The following is a 17,742-nucleotide window of genomic DNA, read 5'->3' as shown; positions in this document are numbered from 1 at the left end:
TGGGGCATCAGGAATGCATTTACTTGAGTGTCAGTGGCATTGCAGAGATGCACTTGATGTAAGAATCCTCTGAAATAACACAATATTTCTGATGGAGGTTCCTACTAACAGAGTCAGCCAATGGAACTGGCTCTCAAGGCGAGATCATTTGGATGTTGCAGTGGCTGTGGCAGCCCCAGGGTTTGCGGTTTTTGGCTGGCATAGCAAAAAGAGCTCTGAGCAGCATCTGTGGCAGGGAGGAAAGTGCCCCTGGAGCTGGGGCTGAGGCCCGGGGTGGATGTGAGCCCGTGTGGGTGTGAAGGGAGCTGGCAGAGCGCTGAGTTTGCTTTCCCTGCAGGCTCGTGCTCTGATCCGGCAGAACGGGACCCCGCAGCTGCAGCAGCCCCGGCGCCTGTCGGCTCTGCTGCGGGACTTCATCGAGTGCAGCCTGGAGACGGACGAGGAGCGGCGCTGGGCTGCCCAGGAGCTGCTGCAGGTGAGGGCCAGGGGCTGCAGGGGAAGCAGCAGCGCCAGGGAGGGCTTTTCTTGTGGGGCCCCCTCCGACAGTCTCCAGTCTGGCTGCGTTCCACACGCAGAGCAAGCAGAATCCTCGCCTGCTGTGGCTTGGCAGGCTCCTTTGGAGCTCATCTGGGCCTGGTGCCCCACAGCGAGCAGGGACATCTTCAGGCAGCTCAGGGGGCCCAGAGCCCTGCCTGACCTGAGCTTGGATGTTTCCAGGGAGGAGGCACCTCCCACATCTCTGGGCACCTTCTGTCAGTGTTTCCCCATTCTGCTGGTTAAAAAATTCTTCCTTAGATCCAATCTGAGCCTGCTTCCCTCTCCTGAGTTTCAAAGCATTTCCCTTTCTCCTGTTGCAACAGAGCCTGTGAGGAACTTGACTCTGGAAAGTAACAGTTCATTTCTTTCCTTTTTATCCTTTGGGCAGCACCCATTTTTATCATCAGCCAAGCCTCTCTCCAGCCTGACACCTCTGATCACTACAGCGAAGCAACTGAGGGAGCAGCGGAGGACATGAAGCACTTGAGGGCAGCTTCTTGTTACAGTAGTTAGGTCAACTAGTTAGTTATGGTAGTGAGCACTGCTAGTTGTTTATGGTAGTTAGCACTGTTAGTTGGTTAGGGTAGTTAGGATTGCCTGTTTGTTATGGTTCTTAGGACAGCCTGTTTGTTATGGCAGTTTTTTGAATAAAAACTCTTTTAACCCTCAACTGCCTTGCCGTGTCCCTTTCTTCTCCCGCTGTGCCTCAGCTGCCCGGAGCAATGTGAGGGGAGAGCGGGCCCAGCCTGGCCCAGAGCTGAGCCCCAGCAGAGCCCTGGCAGAGCCCAGAGCAGCCTCGGCACCTGCAGAGTCAGCCTGGAAGGAGGCGCTTGGAGCCTTCTCGGCTGCACCCGGCTCTTGGTTACAAACTGGGTGTGCTGGAAAATGCCACCGGCTCTGCACGAGGGCAGAAGGGGCCCGGGGAAGGCCCAAGTGCTCCATGCAAGGGAAAAACCTGCCCTGGGTTTGTTATATATAACTGGGTAGTGTTGGCTTTTGCTATTATGTATTGACTTCTGCAAAGTATTCTTAATTACAACAATTTTGATGCAGTACAGTTTGTAATCACTTTTAACTGCTTTTGCTGTAGTATAATTTGTCAGCTTTTTGTGGCCAATGCCCTGGCCCCTGGGTAGCTCATATCCTCAGAACATCATTTATGGATGATATTTTAGTTGGCGGATAGTATGAAAAACATACATTATAGTTTGGCTTTTGCAAAATATTAAAGTGGATGCCATGTGTTGTGCATTAGAATGTTAACTTTTGCAGAAGTAGCTGTAGTTGTGAAATAATAACTAATGCTTTTATTTTTGTAACTAACTGACAATAATGAGAATGACTCAGAGATATTTGTGAAATAGCTAATGTTCATTTAAAGGACCTGTGGAAATAGCTAAAACCGTCTGCATGGTCAGATAACATTTAAGGAAGGGATGTGATGAGGACCCCTGCCACTGACCCTTCCACTGTCAATAACTGTCACCTGTGAAACCACAGAACAGGGGCCCTTGTGAGGGAGTGACACACAACCCTCAAAACAGCAATCCACGATTCCTGCACGTACTCTAAAAAGGCGAGTTGGGGGTCAAACCAACCTAAAGAATTCCTGGAACATGTAAACGAGTTAAAAGAAATGTCTGAATTACTATAATCATTATGAATATGTATTTGACCAATGGAGGGGGAAAAGGAGACAAGAAGAGTTGCTGTGGTTAACAGGTGTGCCTCAGGCCATCACCAAGCACTAGTGCTGTTATTAATGGGTCTCTATTTATCCCTTATTAAAATTTTCTAAAAATTCTGAAGTGTGAGGCTCCTTTCTCACAACACCCAAGGCGCTCACCCTTGTTGTTCTCCCAAGCCATGATCTGCCAATCAGAAAGTTTGTCTGGATGGAGAAAGAAAAAAGAAAAGGAAAATGCATTGGTGTGGAGGTCCATGGGCCTACCATTAGAGTTTAATCTCCCACCCATGGAGGACTGGTCCCCAAAGGGAGGAATAGATTTCAAGGTTATGGTGAGAAGCTTGCTTCTCCCACAGATCTTTGCAGGCACATGCTCATTTATGTAAAGTTAGGTTACCCCATTGGCCTGTTGGCTTAATTACCCTAGTTCAACCCATGTTACCCATCTCTGCTTAGTCCCTAGAATGTTCTCCCTCTCTGTCCCTCCATTGGCCCTAATTTACTGCATTCCTCTGCCCCTGTTTCCCCATTAGCTGACCCGACCCTTAACCCCTCCTCTGCACCATTTTCCCCCATATCCATTGGACCCTGACCCTCAGCTCCACCCTCACTACCCCACGTAAAAACCCCCTGTGCCCTCAGCTTGCACCCTTTGTCCCTGGGTCCTGTTCAGCTCTGGGCCCTGTTCCTGTACCAATAAACCCAGTTTGCTGCAGATCATACCCAGGCCCATCCTGCCGACTTTGTCAGCTTTATAAAGCAGCCGTGAGCTTCGGGCTCCGGAGTGCCGGACGCTCCAAGGGCCTCGGCAGCGCCAGGACGCTCCAGGCTGGGACAGCCAGGCAGGGCAGGAGGAATCACTGCCCCTTTCCCCTCTCTGCTGCTCCATCTCCCAGCCCAGCATCGCTGCAGGACAGCCTCACTGCCAACGCCATCCTGCCAGGGTTGGACTGAGGGGATCTCCTTCCCCTTCCCTCTGCCATGGAGGCAAATCCCATCTGCTCCTTGTCTGCCCTCCTTCTTCTCCTCATTCTGTCCTACATCCATCCATGTTCCTTTCTCATCTCCTTCCTCCCTTGTTCCCTCCTCTCCTTCTGCCTTTTCCTTTTCCCTTCTCCATGTCTCTTCCACTCCTTGTCAGCCTGGGGAGCTGTGAGGAGGAAAAAGCCTCCCTGTGCTGGGAAGGGTGTGGGGAATGTGAGAAGAGCTTCAGGTAGAGCTCAGTCTATTCCTGGCACCTCCAAAGACGGCGGTGTCGGATGCAGAGATCCATGGGGATGCAGAGATCCCCCTGCAGCCCCCGGAGCAGCCACGCTGAGCACGGCGATGCCTGAGAGGAGGCCGTGACCCCGCGGCCAGAGGGCCCCGCTGGAGCAGCCTGTCCTGGCAGGACTGACCCCAGGGCACAGTGACCCACGCTGCAGCACTTGGAGCGGACTGTGCCCTGTGGGATGGACTCAGCTCGGAGAAGTTCCTGGAGAAGTCTCCGGTGGGAGAGAGCCCAGGGTGCAGCAGGGGAGCGACTCCCGTCCCTGAGCAGAGGGAGAAGCCTCGGGGCATGAACTGAGCCCGGCCCCATTCCCTGTCTGCGGCACTGCCGAGGTAGGAGGTGCAGCTGGAAGGAGGGAGGCGTGGGGGAAAGCTGGATTTAAGGGTCTTCACTTACTTCTCATAATCCTGCTCTGAGTTTTTGAAGTTCTCTGTCAGAAATCTCTCCCCTCTCCCACTTATCCACAAAGGTTTTGAGCAGTTTTCCCTTTTTGAGGAAAATCAAAGTGATGCACTGCTGCCACTAATTAGGGGTAGGAGAAGTGAGGCTCCAGGGCTTCCCGCTGAGCCGGAGCCAACGGAGCCGCAGTGTCGAGAATGCCGTGGCAGGAGCTGCGGAGAAGTTTCTTTGTGTTTTCAGCTCAATCCCCCCGGGCCCGGGCCCGTTCTAAGGCTGTCCCTCAGCTCCGCCTCCGCCCTCACGCAGCCCAGGGGGCCCGGAGAGCGAGGGGCGGGGCTGTGCCGCGTGCAGAGCCCGCCCCTGTCTGCGATTGGGCGGTGGTGCCGTCAGTCGTGGTTGTGGCGCGCTGATTGGTGGGAGCGGGGCGGAGCAGGGCCCCGGTGGCGGGCTGAGAGCGGCCGCGGCTCGGCAGCGGCGCCCTCGTCGGTGCGTGTGTGCGGGCCGGGAGCGGCGGCAGCGGCCGGAGCGCGGTGAGGTGGCGGCGGAGCTCGGAGGCGGCCGCAGCGCAGGTGGGAGCCGCGCTGGGTTGTGCGGGGGCTCGGGGCTGGCTGCGGGCCTCGGGGGCGGCAGGGGTCTCAGGCGGGTTCGTTGTGCCGTGTCCGGCCCGTGTTGCCGCTGGCGTGAGGGCGCTGCGGGAGCGGCTGCCCGCGGTCTCCTTGCGGCCGCTGCCTCGGCAGGAGCCGCTGCCGGAGCGGCGCTCTGGCTCGGCCCGGTTCCTGTGGCTGGGACAGAGGGGGCTGCCCCGTGCCCGGGGCTGTGCGGGGAAATTGCCGTGGCCGGAGGTTTCTGTGCCCAGAGGAGACAGAGGAGTCCTATAAAAGTGACTTTATTGCTGAGCAGAGGGAGAGGCCTTGGGCAATTTCCTTCAGGTGTCTCTTAAATGCAGGCTCCTTTATATTTCCCCATCCTCATCTCCCTCTCCCTTTGCCACTGGCTGAGGTACTTGGAAGGTTCAGACTTCCTGAGCCGCGAACTGCATGTCTCCCTTACGATGCAAACCCTCCCCCCCCATATAACATCCGATATTCGTGGCTCTGTTAAGTCTTTTTTCTTCTCGATGCTCAGGATTTCAGCGGCACTTAGTCTGAGCAGCAGTCTTAGTTAATTAGTAACATTTTCTGACACTGATGGTTTCTCCCGTTACTACAAGTCACTGGCCCCATCTCCAAGCAGATTATCACATTGACTTGTTTTTTCTAACTGGGTCCTCTTTCGTTTAGGTATTATTTTCAATTACCTCATTCCCTGTCATTTCCTGGGCATTTCTGGATCAGCAGGCCTGGCTGCCACCTGCATACCTGTGAGAAATGACCATTTACTTTAAAATTTTAAAGTTTTATTAAACTGAAACAAACAAAACAAAGGACTGAATAAGGTAAAAGGGAGAGTGCTGCCAGCATGCCTATCTGCCAGATGCTCATCCACTAAAAGGCTGCTCCACCTTTTCTACGCTGGTGTCTCATCAGTCAACCCTGGCACCTCCCAAATGCCAGTCAACTCTTCCTTGCCGTCATTGATGGAGAACTTCATGCAGCTCGATTGGAGGTGCGGTGTTCCCCATTTCTGCCTGCCCTATGCAAGGGGCACATGTGCCCGCCCTCCCTCCATGTGACCCCGACAACCCTGACAACCGAGGCTCTCCAGTGGCAACGGTACAGGAGGGGATAGGGGACAACGAGGAGAACAGAGGTTGTCCAAATTACAAACAAAAATAACGTAACCATACATCAGCAAAGTTTCTCTTAACATACAAAAAGTATTCATCCCTTAATTCCAAGAGCCAATCGTCATATTACCCATCTATAACAATCCCCTTGCTCACCTACTGAATGAGCTGCACTCTCAAGGTGTGGCGTGTGGTACAAAGATGAGAGTTACTGTAGCACATAAGAGGAGAAACAGCTATTGTTTAACCCATGGTCTGCCAGGGAGCCACGAAAATGTGTCCCATTCCCATTCCTTCCACGTTTGGATTGGTGCCTGAGCTGCTGTCTTATTTCCTTTGTTTTCTGTTTCACCACTTTTCCATTGTCATCTCCTTGCCAACAGCAGTTTGAGTCATTTAATTTTCCACAAACTCCTCCTTTTTCTGCTAACAGATGATCTGATCCCATCCTATGGTTAAGTGTTGTGTTCCTCATTTTAGTTCATTGCTCAGCAGGAAGGTCAGGAGCTGGAGCTGTCTGGTTGGTTATTATTGCAAGGGCAGCTTGTAATCTAATGATGCCATTGAAATGAGAAATGGGTTCTGTGGCTCCTGATATGAATTGGTTTGGGTTCCCAGGAGCTGGTCCATGATGTTGTAGGATTTGTTCTGCTGGCCGTTCATCTTTTCCCCATTTTTGGGCCCTTCCTCAGGAGCCAGGGCTGCATCAATTGACCACTTTTCTCTAATTAAATCATCAAATCCTTGGATTCCCAACCGATTTCCCTGAATTTTTGGCAGCAAAAATCCCCAGTGCTCTGATACACCCTATATAACATAGACAGTGACAGCACATATTGGAGTGGGCAGAGGGATGATTCCCCCCCACTTATTTTAGTGAAGTTTTCACAACATTTTCCTTTTGCTGTTTCCTTTTGCAGCTTCACGGTTTCTGTTGCAAGGTCAGAGCCCCCTGGGCTCTGCCTTGAGCTGTGCAAATTCCATCAGTGCCAGCAGGCAGAGCTTGGGGTGAGGGGCAGAGGGAATCAGCCCAATTCCTGCCCCAGGCAAGAGACCCAGGTGCATTGTCCACACTTTGCCCAGCAGTCTTAAACTGAACCTTGTGTTCCAGTGCAGCAATCTGGTATCTCATGTGTTCCCTCCCCTCCACTGCTTTTATTTTTCTGCTTTTTTTAAACAATATTCTGTTAACTGTTTACAAGGTAAACGGTCACCTTTAATGCTCTTCTAGGTTTTAAAAGGCAGCTAAAGTGAATATGGAAGAACCCATAACAAAATTTTGCCATCACTAAGGCCTATGCATACGCATACACAAAAACCTCCCTCCGCAATAAAAATTTCTGCTACTTCCCTGAAGAATAAAAATTGGCTCTCAGAACCCTGGTCCAAACGTAACTGACAATATTAAAGTAAGATTGTTAAGAAAAAAACATTCTGATGTTGTAATCTTAGCACTGAATCTGGAGGAAGAACAAAAACTCTCCAACAATATTTTTAGTGTTAGATAATCAAGGCATTACTTGATTCTGGCCAGGATGTGCAACAGAAATAATTTCATCCGCATATAGCCCGGCTGTGTAGAGAAAAATCATTCCATAACATGTGAGTTTTACTAGATTTATCCTGAACTTTCTACAGTCTGACACAATATAAATCCATTGGTTTAATATTCATTGTTTAGAAGTTGGGTTGTTCTTAGTATTTGGTTTCCTGTTGGACCCGGATTTCTTCCCCTCTGATGTGAATTCGGTCTCCACACTCCTGGATTTCCTTCTCAACCTTTTCCAGCCCAGGTGTCTCCAGCTCTGCCGGGGGCAGTGCCTGGGGTAGGTGTTGGTTGCTGTTTGCTGCTGGGCAATGTTGATGTTTTGTTGCTGGTCGTTATCTCTGTGGGTGTCTGTTGGGCTGTTCCCAGTCTATTAACATGTTAAGCTCATCTCTATTGAATGCTGTCACATCCTATAAAAAATAATTCAAGACTCCTTTCCCCAAAGCAAAGGGAAAAGAAGCACAATTAGAGAAATAATTTATTTTTATAAATTAAATTTGAAATTATTCTTTTTTAAAATACCTGTATAATTGATGCAGTGATTGCTGAAGCAGTCAGAATTGCTTTTGCCCCCCTGTTAGGTGCCATGATGTCAGCAGAAGATATTGAAGCCTTCCTGCTCAGGGCATTTCAGTGCCAGGCTCTCACAAGCACCCAGAGCTGCGCGGGTTGAGCTGAGCATGGGGCGGTGACCTGCGCTGTGTCTGATTGCCCTTCCTTAATAACAGCCTGTCTTGTAGCTCTTTTCCCTTCTGCTGCCCTTGCAGAGCCATCCACAAACACATTTTCTCCCTCAGGCCAGGGAATGTCCCATCAATCTGTCCCAGCCTGGGTCTGGAGCTCTGTCCCTTGAGTGCAGTCCTGGGTTCCTTGCCAGCCCCTCTCCAGGCTGTTCAAACAGGAGGCTGGGTTAAACCCTTGCCCTGTCCTCAGTTCTAAATCCTCCTGTGCCATTGGAGAAGTTTCATACTGTAATAACCAAGCCCTGCTCATCCATGTAGAGGCTCTTTTGATTGTCAAAGTTTTATCTTGATGCCAGACTTGAACTGTAGGAGATCTTACTGTTGTCATCAGTTTTCAGGCCTCAGTTCCTATGGAAGCTGTGGCTGCACAATTCTGCAGACATTGAGGCCACTCTCTGGCCACTGTGTTAAACATTTTAACACAAGAATTCCTTTGCCATGGCCCTGTTTAATATCTGCCTATAATGCAAATTCTTTTTCCCTGTCTGGAAGGCCCAGCTCAGCCACCTCAGTTAATCTTCATTTTAACACTTGAAAATTCTGTGATTCCTCCTTGTGTCCATCCATCCAGTTTGTTGACTGGCAGGATAGGAGTGTTGTAGGGAGAGATCCCTGGCTCCAAAACCCTGCCTTTAACAGGGACTCAGTACCAGGCTGTGAGCCCTTCCTTCCCTCTCTTGGAACAGGGTATTGATTTTAGACACTTCTTGTCCTGGTTGCTTCAAAGTCATTTGGGGAGGCTCCATATCAAATTGTCTGTATTTTTCTGGGGCTTCCCACACTTCTGGGTTCACTTCAGCATAATCCTTGTCAGGTTTTGGCACAAAGGTAGAACAGAACTAGCCTCTGTATCCCCTTTTACAGTATTAAAATCCAGATCTCAAATTCCTTCATAGTTAATTACAATCACTGGAGGAAAAAAAAATTAATTTATTTCAAACCTATCCCCCACAGCTTCTAATAGTGGTTGAACAAATCATACCTGCTCATCTTTCCCACTCATTCCCTTAAAAATTAAAATATTCCTTTACTGTTTTGCCCATTAGGTCTGAGATTCAGGGTGGATTGAGAGGCCCCTGTGTCCATCAGGAAATGCCTCCTCTCAATGCAGACCCACCCTGAATGTTCTCAAGGGCTCCAGTGTGGAGGGTCCCTGGTGTGATGGGAGCTGTGACAGCCCTGGCAATCCATGTCCATCAAGGGGTGGACTTGCTGGTGCTGAGGGTGCTGCTGTCTGTGCTTGCAGTGTCCTTGTGCCCTGCAGCTGGAGCCCTGGTTCCTTGCCAGGGGCTGTTTGGGTGGGCTCTCCCCTGCCGAGGAGGGCAATGCCTGTGCCAGGTGCTTGTGGCCGAGCCATGCCCTGGGTGCTGGGGCCCCCTTGGGCCCTGGGGTTGATCCCTCAGGGGCTGTAGGAACTGTGCCCTGGCCTTTGCCTTCAGCTTGGCCTTTTGCTGCTCCCTTCTTGCACTCACCTGCTGTGCCTTTGTGCCCAAGTGCTGCAGGGCCTTCTTGTGCCCCTCCTGCAGCCCCCTCAGTGCCTGTGGGTGCTCATCCTCTGACAGCTGCTGAGCTTTCTGCAAAATCATTTGTTTTCCAGCGACCCAAAGAATATCTTGATCCTTCCCTTATAATCCGCCTTTCCCAGGTGTTCCTTGCTCCTCCTCCCTGTGCTCAGGGTGCCCTCCCCAGCCCGTAGCCCAGAGCCGCTCCCTGTCCTGCCGCAGTGTCCAAAGGCGCCCCCCGGCGGGCAGGGCCGGCAGCTGCACGGGGCCGGGCAGCGGCCGGGGCGTCCCGCAGCCTCCTGGGGGCCGGGGGCCGCTGCCGGCCCTGCCCGGGGCTGGTGGGGTCAGGCAGCGCCCGGCGCTGAGCCCTGGCTGCCCCACAGCCCCGGCCCGGCCCCGCAGCTCCCCACAGGCCCCCAGCCCGTGCTCCCGGTGCCGCAGCTCTGCGCCCGGTGCTGCCGCTGCCCCCCACAGAGAAACCCCCTGAAACCCTGACTTCCTTGTTTTCCTCTCCTGGAAACCAGGGATACAAATGATCAGCTGACAAAGGCTGTGGATAAGACCCTGCTGAAAAACATCCCAATCCTCAGTATTTTTCTCTTCCTCCTCTTTTCTTTTTCTTACCACATAGATTCCTCTTGCTGCTTCTTGCCTTAACCGTATTGCTGCACACTCCTCTTCACCCAGTCTCTTCCCAGCACACCAACACTATCCATCCATTCATCCCCTGTTGTCTAAATCCCTTCTCCGCTTCCCTTATTGCCTCTCTGGGTGTCCAAGTCCTTAATTACCTCTGGGGAAATGTGCAAACTCCCTCAACTTCTCGGAAGGGACCCTTCAGAGATAGTTTGGGATCATCATCCCTTTGGCACAGGACCCCTTCCTGGCTTTCTCTTTTCTGCCCTGCATGGATGTCCTGCCATGTTCACTCCCCAAAGATCCCAGTGCACTCATTGATGAGATTTTCAGTGCTCTCTCCCTGCTGACTCTTCAGAGCCCGCCCTGTTGTGTCACTTGTCTGTCTCCTGCTCACTCAGGTACCCAATCAATCCCATGTGCTGCTGTCCCCCAAGGGAGCCGATCACCCAAACTGGGTGAGGCACCTTCAGCTGCACTCACTGCCCGCTGCTACATATGGTGGAAGGAATTCCAGACGCGTCCCAAGGTGTGCGGAAAACTTGACAACCCCAGAGGTTTCTGTCCACAAAGCAGACAGACGAGTCCTGTAAAAGTAATTTAATTCCTAAAGAAAGGCAGAGGCCATGGGACATTTCCTATGGAGTCTTTCCAGTTGTTGGAGGACACAGCCTCCTGATCATCCTAATTTTCTCAGCTGCATCTCCCTCTTCCTTTCCCCATTGGGTGGAGTACTTAAAAGGAACAGACTTCCCAATCCACCTACTACATACCCCCTTGATATGCTCCCTATTTTTATGTAGCAAACGGTTATCATGGCTCTGTGAAGTCTTTGTTCTTCTCGAAGTTCATGAGTTTAGCAGGACCTTGGCTGAGCAGCAGTCTGTGTCATCAATTAATAACGTTTTCTGAAAATGATGGCTTCTCCTGTCGCTTCCTTATGTACAAGTTCCTGGCTCTATCTCTGAGAAGATTCACAGCATCTGTTTGTAAAGACACTTTCCTCTTCTTCCTTTCATGGGGGTCCCCCATTTGTGGGACGTCCCCCCTGGAGCAGGGTGTCCCCCCTTGCTGCAGCCCCACCCTCAGGCAGTGCTCAGCCAATCATAGCACATGGCGCTGATGACTCAGCAGTTGCCGGGCAGACCTGCAGCTCCCAGCGTTCCCCATCTGTGTGCCCCCCTTGAGGGGGATTTGGGGAGGTGGGAGTGGGGCAGCGCCAAGGCCGGGCCCCCCCGCGCTGTCCTGGCGGGAGCGGCTGCAGTGGGGACCGAGTGCGGGCGGGAGCGGCCGAGAGCCCAGCGCTGCCCCAGCCCGACCTGCCCCAGCTCCATCCCTGCCCCTGCCGTGGGATGCTGTGGGTTTGGGGGGAAGAGGGAGCCGGCAGTGGGTGCTGGGCCTGGGGCAGGAGGAGAAGGGAAGGAGAAGCAGGGTTGAGGAACAAAATGGTCAAACGATGCATGTGGGAGGAAAAGGTGGGATTGTGCAGGAGAAGGAGGAGTTGTAGGAGGAAGAGGAGTGTGAGGAAGAGCAGGGACAGAGGAGAAGGAGGAGCAGAAATAGGTGGCACCACAAGGTTCTACTCCTCCCTGTATCTGCACAATCCCACCTTTTCCTCCCACGTGAACACCAACGGAGGCGCCACTGAGGGAACCCCTGTGAGTGCCCCAAGTGTGGGAAGAGCTTTGTGTGCTGCTCCAGCTCCATCTGTCATGAGAGGATCCACGTTGGATGATCCCCAGTGACAGTTGTTGGGCAGAGCCCTGGTGATCCATGGTCCTGCTGATCTGTGTTGGAAAGACACCTGGCTTGGAGGCTTCACATCTTCCTGGTTCCCTGTGGGCTGCTAGATAAATGCAGCAGCAGGAACATCCATTGGGACACAGACCAACAATGGGAATTCCTTGAGGACAGCAGATTTCGACTTTCAACCACATAAAATCTTTTGCATTCATTCCTATCTTCTGGTAACATGAGCTAGTACTGAATGGTGTTGAAGTTATGTTCAGGGTGGACTGGACTATATGATTCTTGTTTCCCCAGTCTGTTCTGTTTATGCTGAATAATAAGTTTTGTACCTTTAGGACTTGTCCTGAGAGTGAAAGGGGGAGAGAAGAAGCACGGAGTTTGTTTTCAGACTCGGCACTCACTCCTCCACATTCCTGCTCCTGTGCTGTGTTGTCTGCAGTTGGACAGACAGTGGGACAGAGCTCTCCTTTGCTTTTAGTTAGTTTTAGCTAGCTGAGGCAAAGAAGTTCCCTGGACTGTGGGGTTTTTTCCCTTTTCTTTGGACCTGTTTAAACCTGCTCTGGCCTGAACACCCAGGGGAGCACTGGCAGCTCACACCTGTGGCCCACCAGGCCGGGCCTGGGCCGTTGCATTTCCAGCACCAGAGGGACTGATAAGAGACTGAGTGAGCCAAGCTACAGCCCACGGAAGGGACTTCGTGAGTTTGTTTCTCTTTTAGAGCAGCAAGAGGTTTTATTGTTTAATACTGTTTAGGTTTTATTGCGTAATAAACAGGTTTTTCCACTTTTCTTCAAGGAGGTCTTTTATTTTTCCTGAACCAGTTGGGGGAGGGGCCAATTCAGTCTGCTGTCTAGAGGACCCCCTTTGGGGGTTCTCTCCCAAATTTGTCCTGAACTGGGACAAGGTCTTTTCCAACTTCAGGGATTCCATGATTTTCATGTCCTATTGCCCAAGGGTGTCTTCCATAGCCAAATGATGAAAAACTGGGGAAAAGACCAAGATTTTGGAGACAGTGGGATAGAAACTCCACCAGAAAAGGTTCTTGCCTTCTGCCCAAGCACGTGGATCCTCAGCCAGCATGGACACTGAAATCCTTTTGTTATGGTCTTGATTTTTTTTTTATTTCTCTTCATGCGTTTAAAATATCTAATCTTGAGGTAAAAGTAGACATTGAACTAAGACATGGCTGTGGTCATGGTACAACACAGATATGGTGGGACACAGACATGGAGAGTGACATAGGGACACATGGACATGGAGGGGGCCATAGCCATTCATGGGGACATGTGTGGACACGGGCATGGATGGAGATGTGGGGAACAATGACAGGGATGGAAACATGGTCGGGAGACAGCCATGGGTGAGGACATGTTGGGACATGGCCAGCAACTTGTGGGGACATGGCCATGGCCAGTGCCATGGGGAAAACTTATAGGGCATGTGGGGGATGCTGGGTTGGAGGGAGTTGAGGGTTCCTGGGAGGGTCCTGGAGCTTGCTGAGGCCTTTGGGGAACCCAGGCCAAGTGGCTCTGGCTCTGCTGGGTGACCCAGGGGGAGGTTCTGGGGCAGCTGCTCAAGGACCCCCTGACCTGAAGCCCCAGCCAGGCATTGGGCTCCTGGAAGGGGATGAACATTCTTGTCCCAGGAGGGAAATCCCAGCATCCCCAGGGTGTCAGGGGCAGCTGAGAGGCCACAACAGGGAGGGGCACGCCAGACAGAGCTGTCACACTTCTTAGCTACACCCCAAAAGTCCCAAAACTCAGGGATTGCTCCCAGGAAAAAGCATCCAGGAGCTGCATGAATTGAGGGAAAAGGGGGATGTGATCCCTTGAGACTGAGCAGGAGGGGCCTGGATCCCCCAAAACCAAACACAGGGACAAGAGGTGGAACTGAAGGCACGATGGGAAAGGGGTAGGAGTGCAGGGGAAAAGAGGATTCAGTGTGTGAGAGGGATGGTAAATGAGCCTTAATTGGTCTTATTCTAGGGCAAGCTATGACAGCTCCAGAGCTCAGCGCCCAAGGGGACTGAGTGCCAGAAGCCAGCTCGCTCAGACCAAGGCCGCGGGTCAGCCCCTAGCAAGCAGCGAATATTCAGCTCTTAGTGATTAGCCAGCTCTTATGATTTCAGCTTTGCTTGCTAGGTAGCTTTCCCTTGACTTGAGGCTCCAGCAGACGGTAGAGAGAGGAGGAGAAGACGCCAGCTGTTCCACATGTATGGCTTTATTGGAGGGGTTCGTGAAGAGTCTCAGCACTTCTTCCGAGTTAGTAGGGGTACAGTATGCTACTTTTATAACCTTGGCCCGGTTCCAGTCCTGACGGATGGCAAAAGGTTAGAGGGACCATAAGTAACCAATAGTAAGGTTAACAAGATATTGCCTTACATGGCTATAGGGATAGGTTATAGGGTGGATGTCCCTGGAGTCAGGAAGCTTCTTCGCTATTGTGTGAGCATTTCTATTATTCAGATTCTCCACGGGGCTGTGGCTAAACCTGAGGGTTTCACTACAGGATGGGATCCCCAAATTGAGTTGGGAGAGGTTCTTGGGTTGGGGGAATGATGGGAGAGTGGAGGGAAAGTTAGGGATGGGATAGAAGAAGGGTGGCTCCGTGGGGATCCTATTGTGTCCCCACTGCTTGATCCCTGGAGTGATTCCCTGGGGCTCTGGAGGGGAATGGATCTGCACTGGGTGGGTTCCCAAGCCCCCTGCCCATCGCTGGGGGGCTCATGGGAAGTTCTCTGGTTCCCTCCACCCAAACGCTGCAGCCGTGGGACAGACAAGGGTGTGAAAGTAGGATCTGGAGTGGGCAGGGAGGAGGAGCAATAGGAAGAGGAGGGAGAGAGGAGGCGGAGGATGGGAAAAGGAAGAGCAGGAACAGGAAGAGGAAGAGGAGGAGCCACAGCAGAACCCCACGGTTTTCCCGCTTTCCCACTGAGTCTGCAGCTCCCCTGGTCCTGGCAGCATCAATGCCCCAGATCTCACAGGTGAGTGGGGAGGGACAGCTCACCCCAAATCCATTTGGGGGTCTCTGGGAGGGTTTGTTTACAGAGGAGGGGATGTTTGGATCTTACAGGGCCCCAAAAGTGAGACGCGGATGCCCTTTTGGAGAATTGTGGAAGATTCCTGTGGCAAACTGTCTGTAGTGGCTGGGGCAGTGGTGCCAATTGTGGGGGGACATTGATTTTGGGGCTCTGATTGGCATCAGAGTGGGGAGAGCAGCAAAGGCCAATCTTGGAGCTGGGGGATCCTGGCAGCCTGCAGGGGTGGGGGAAGCTGGAGATGAGCAGGGTCTGGGCCTGCCTGCCTGTGAACAGGGCAGTTACTTCTCGAGCTGGGCTTGGGAAGCAGGACCAAGGGTCTCACATGTTGTTTTTCCCCCAAGCCAGGATTTGTCAATCCCAAACTTTGTCTGGATGGAGATGGAGGAGGCTGCGAGGAAAAGGAAGATGGCCTGGGACATGAGGCAGGTGAGAAGGAAGTCGCTGCCCCTTTCCCCCTCTCCTCTGCTCCATGTCTCAGCCCAACATTTTCCCTGGCTGCAGGACAACCCCACTACCAATGCCGTCCTGCCAGGGATGAACTGGGGGGATCTCCTTCCCCTTCCCTCTGGCACAGAGGCACATCCCATCCTGTCCTTTTCCATAGCTCCTTCCCTTTCTCATTCTATCCTTCTTTCTTCCTCATTCCTTCCTTTCCTTTTCTTACCCCAGACACTGAGCTGCAGACAGAGACCAGGGAGAGCAAATCCCTGCTGCAGAACCTCATGGAAGAGGCAGTTTTCAGCAGCTCTATGGAATGGGAATCCAATGGGGAGGATAAGCCCTGGAAATGCCATATAAGGAGGAGTTGCAAACGCAGCCCTGGGAGCTGTGAGGAGGAAAGATGCCCCCTGTATCCAGAAGGCAGCTGGAGATCCATTTGGAACTCAGAGGTGGCGGAGACAACTCATGGCTGGCAGAAACCCCACAAGTGCTTGGAATGTGGGAAGGGCTTCAGCCAGAGCTCTGGAGCTCAGACATGATCCAGCACCAGGTGGTCCACATGGGGACACAGCCCTACAAATGTGGGGAGTGTGGGAAGGGCTTTGGGTGGAGCTCCAACCTCATCAATCACTGCAAGGTCCACACTGGGGAGAGGCCCTATGAGTGTCCTGAGTGTAGGAAGTGGTTTCTGAGCAGCTGCAATCTCATCATAATGAGTCAAGGGGTGAGCTGGAAATGTATTTACAGTTATTGAAAAGTGTGGATGAGTCAAGGGGCCAGCTGGGAGTACAAGTGAGATAGTAGAAGATTACATATTTGAGCTAAGATTTTAAAATTGGTTAAGAAGCTAAGTTAGCTAGCAAAACTCACATACCTTAGTGAAAGAGTAACAAATATATTTGAAAAGTAAAGCTAGGAGTGGCAGGGGTAGATGTAGCAATTGTGAAGAAGCAGAGACCATGGAAATATCTTGCCTTAAGAATAATCAAACAGTTCGGAGTGGCTTGGGGCATGACCAGCAGATCAAAAAGTCCTGCCAACTGGCCATGGGTGAAGAGTTTACCATGAGAAAGAGAGCTTTCTTCTTCCCATACGCCCACTCCTTTATTTCAAAATCCCACAGACCCAACTTAAGCGAGTGCAATTGTGCAGCCATATTAGGTATTCAGCTGATTATAATACAAAGTGGGCAGATAATGATTATATACTACACCTCCTTAGAAACTGCTTGGATATGTAAAGCCTTTTCTGTATAAATAGAGAGCAGGAGTCTGCAACTCCTTGCACCTGCATTTGGAAATGATTCCTCATGTGTCCAGCGCTGCAATAAAATACCCTTCTTTTCAGCTTTAATTAGTTGAAGAGTTGTCTGTCTGTGCTTCAGTACATCAGCAGATTCACACAGAGGAGAGGCCCTTCCGCTGCCCCGACTGTGGGAAGAGCTTCAGGCACAACTCCACCCTTGTCACCCACAGGCACATCCTCACTGGGCAGAGGGCCAATGAGTGTCCTGTGTGTGGGAATAGATTCTCCGGAAGCTCTCACTTGAGCCAACACAAATGGAGGCGTAATTAAGGGACGCCCTGTGAGTGTCCCCAGTCCCGGTGTCACCCCCTTTTCTCTGCCCACAGAGCTCCTGAGCTGGTGGCAGCCACAGCCCCTTCCGGTGGCCTTGCACCTGGCTGAGACCTCCTGTGATTGGGCAGGGAGTATTGGGGCGTGACTGGGCAGGGAGGGTGTGGGCCAGGTGAGGAACACTGGGTGCTGAGGGTCTGCCCAGCAAGTGGTGAGTCATCAGACCTGCTGTCTCTGATTGGCTGACTCTTGTTCATCACATTCTCTGATTGGCTGTGGAGAGGCCTGGGAGTTGAGAGCAGGAATGGGAGTGATCCCGCCCAGAGCATTGGCAAAATAGACCCAGCCTCGGCACAGGGAGTGAATTTATTACCAATCAAATCACAGCAGGACAAAGATAAGGGAAAGGAATCTTTCCAAACTTTTCCCTCCACCCAGGGGAGTTAATGATGATGGAGACACAGGGATATCCGAATTTAGATCAGAAGCCAGTTTTATTGGGTATTGGTGGTTCGTGCCGACCCAGGGACGCCAAATATTGGAATATGAATCCCAATATTACCAGTTAGATTGTGCTTGGGCCAGTCTGACCCTCGCTGCTAGGCCGAAGGCAGCATCTGTGGTGTATCACCCCAGAGACACCTATAGCTTGCTGGTGGTTGCAGCTGGGCCCTAAGCAAGTCCAGGCTTGTGAGGAACTCTGTTTACCTCAGGAAGAAGACTTCAGGCGAAGGTGAAGAGAAAAAAGGAGAGGATTCTGCTGGAGGGTTTAATATCCAGAGGTTTGTTCCATGGTGACACAGGTCTGAATCTTGGGAAGAGCTCCAGCAGAATACCCGACTGCATGGCTGGACTCACCTTTTAATTTCAAGAGGACGGGAGGGGAGG

At 51.9% G+C, this 17,742-nt stretch overlaps 1 long non-coding RNA gene across 1 annotated transcript; it reads left to right on the top strand.

Moving 5' to 3' along the window:
• Positions 1–4,326: 4,326 nt before the first annotated feature.
• On the top strand, positions 4,327–17,520 carry LOC141725909 (uncharacterized). Its single transcript, XR_012577469.1, has 3 exons — positions 4,327–4,462; positions 13,784–15,264; positions 15,508–17,520. It is a non-coding gene; the product is annotated as an uncharacterized LOC141725909 (long non-coding RNA).
• The last annotated feature ends 222 nt before the right edge of the window (positions 17,521–17,742 follow it).

This window comes from Zonotrichia albicollis, chromosome 31 (genome assembly GCF_047830755.1).
Source record: "Zonotrichia albicollis isolate bZonAlb1 chromosome 31, bZonAlb1.hap1, whole genome shotgun sequence".
Classification (NCBI taxonomy): Eukaryota; Metazoa; Chordata; class Aves; order Passeriformes; family Passerellidae; genus Zonotrichia; species Zonotrichia albicollis.
This window is presented reverse-complemented; position numbering and strand designations above follow the sequence as displayed.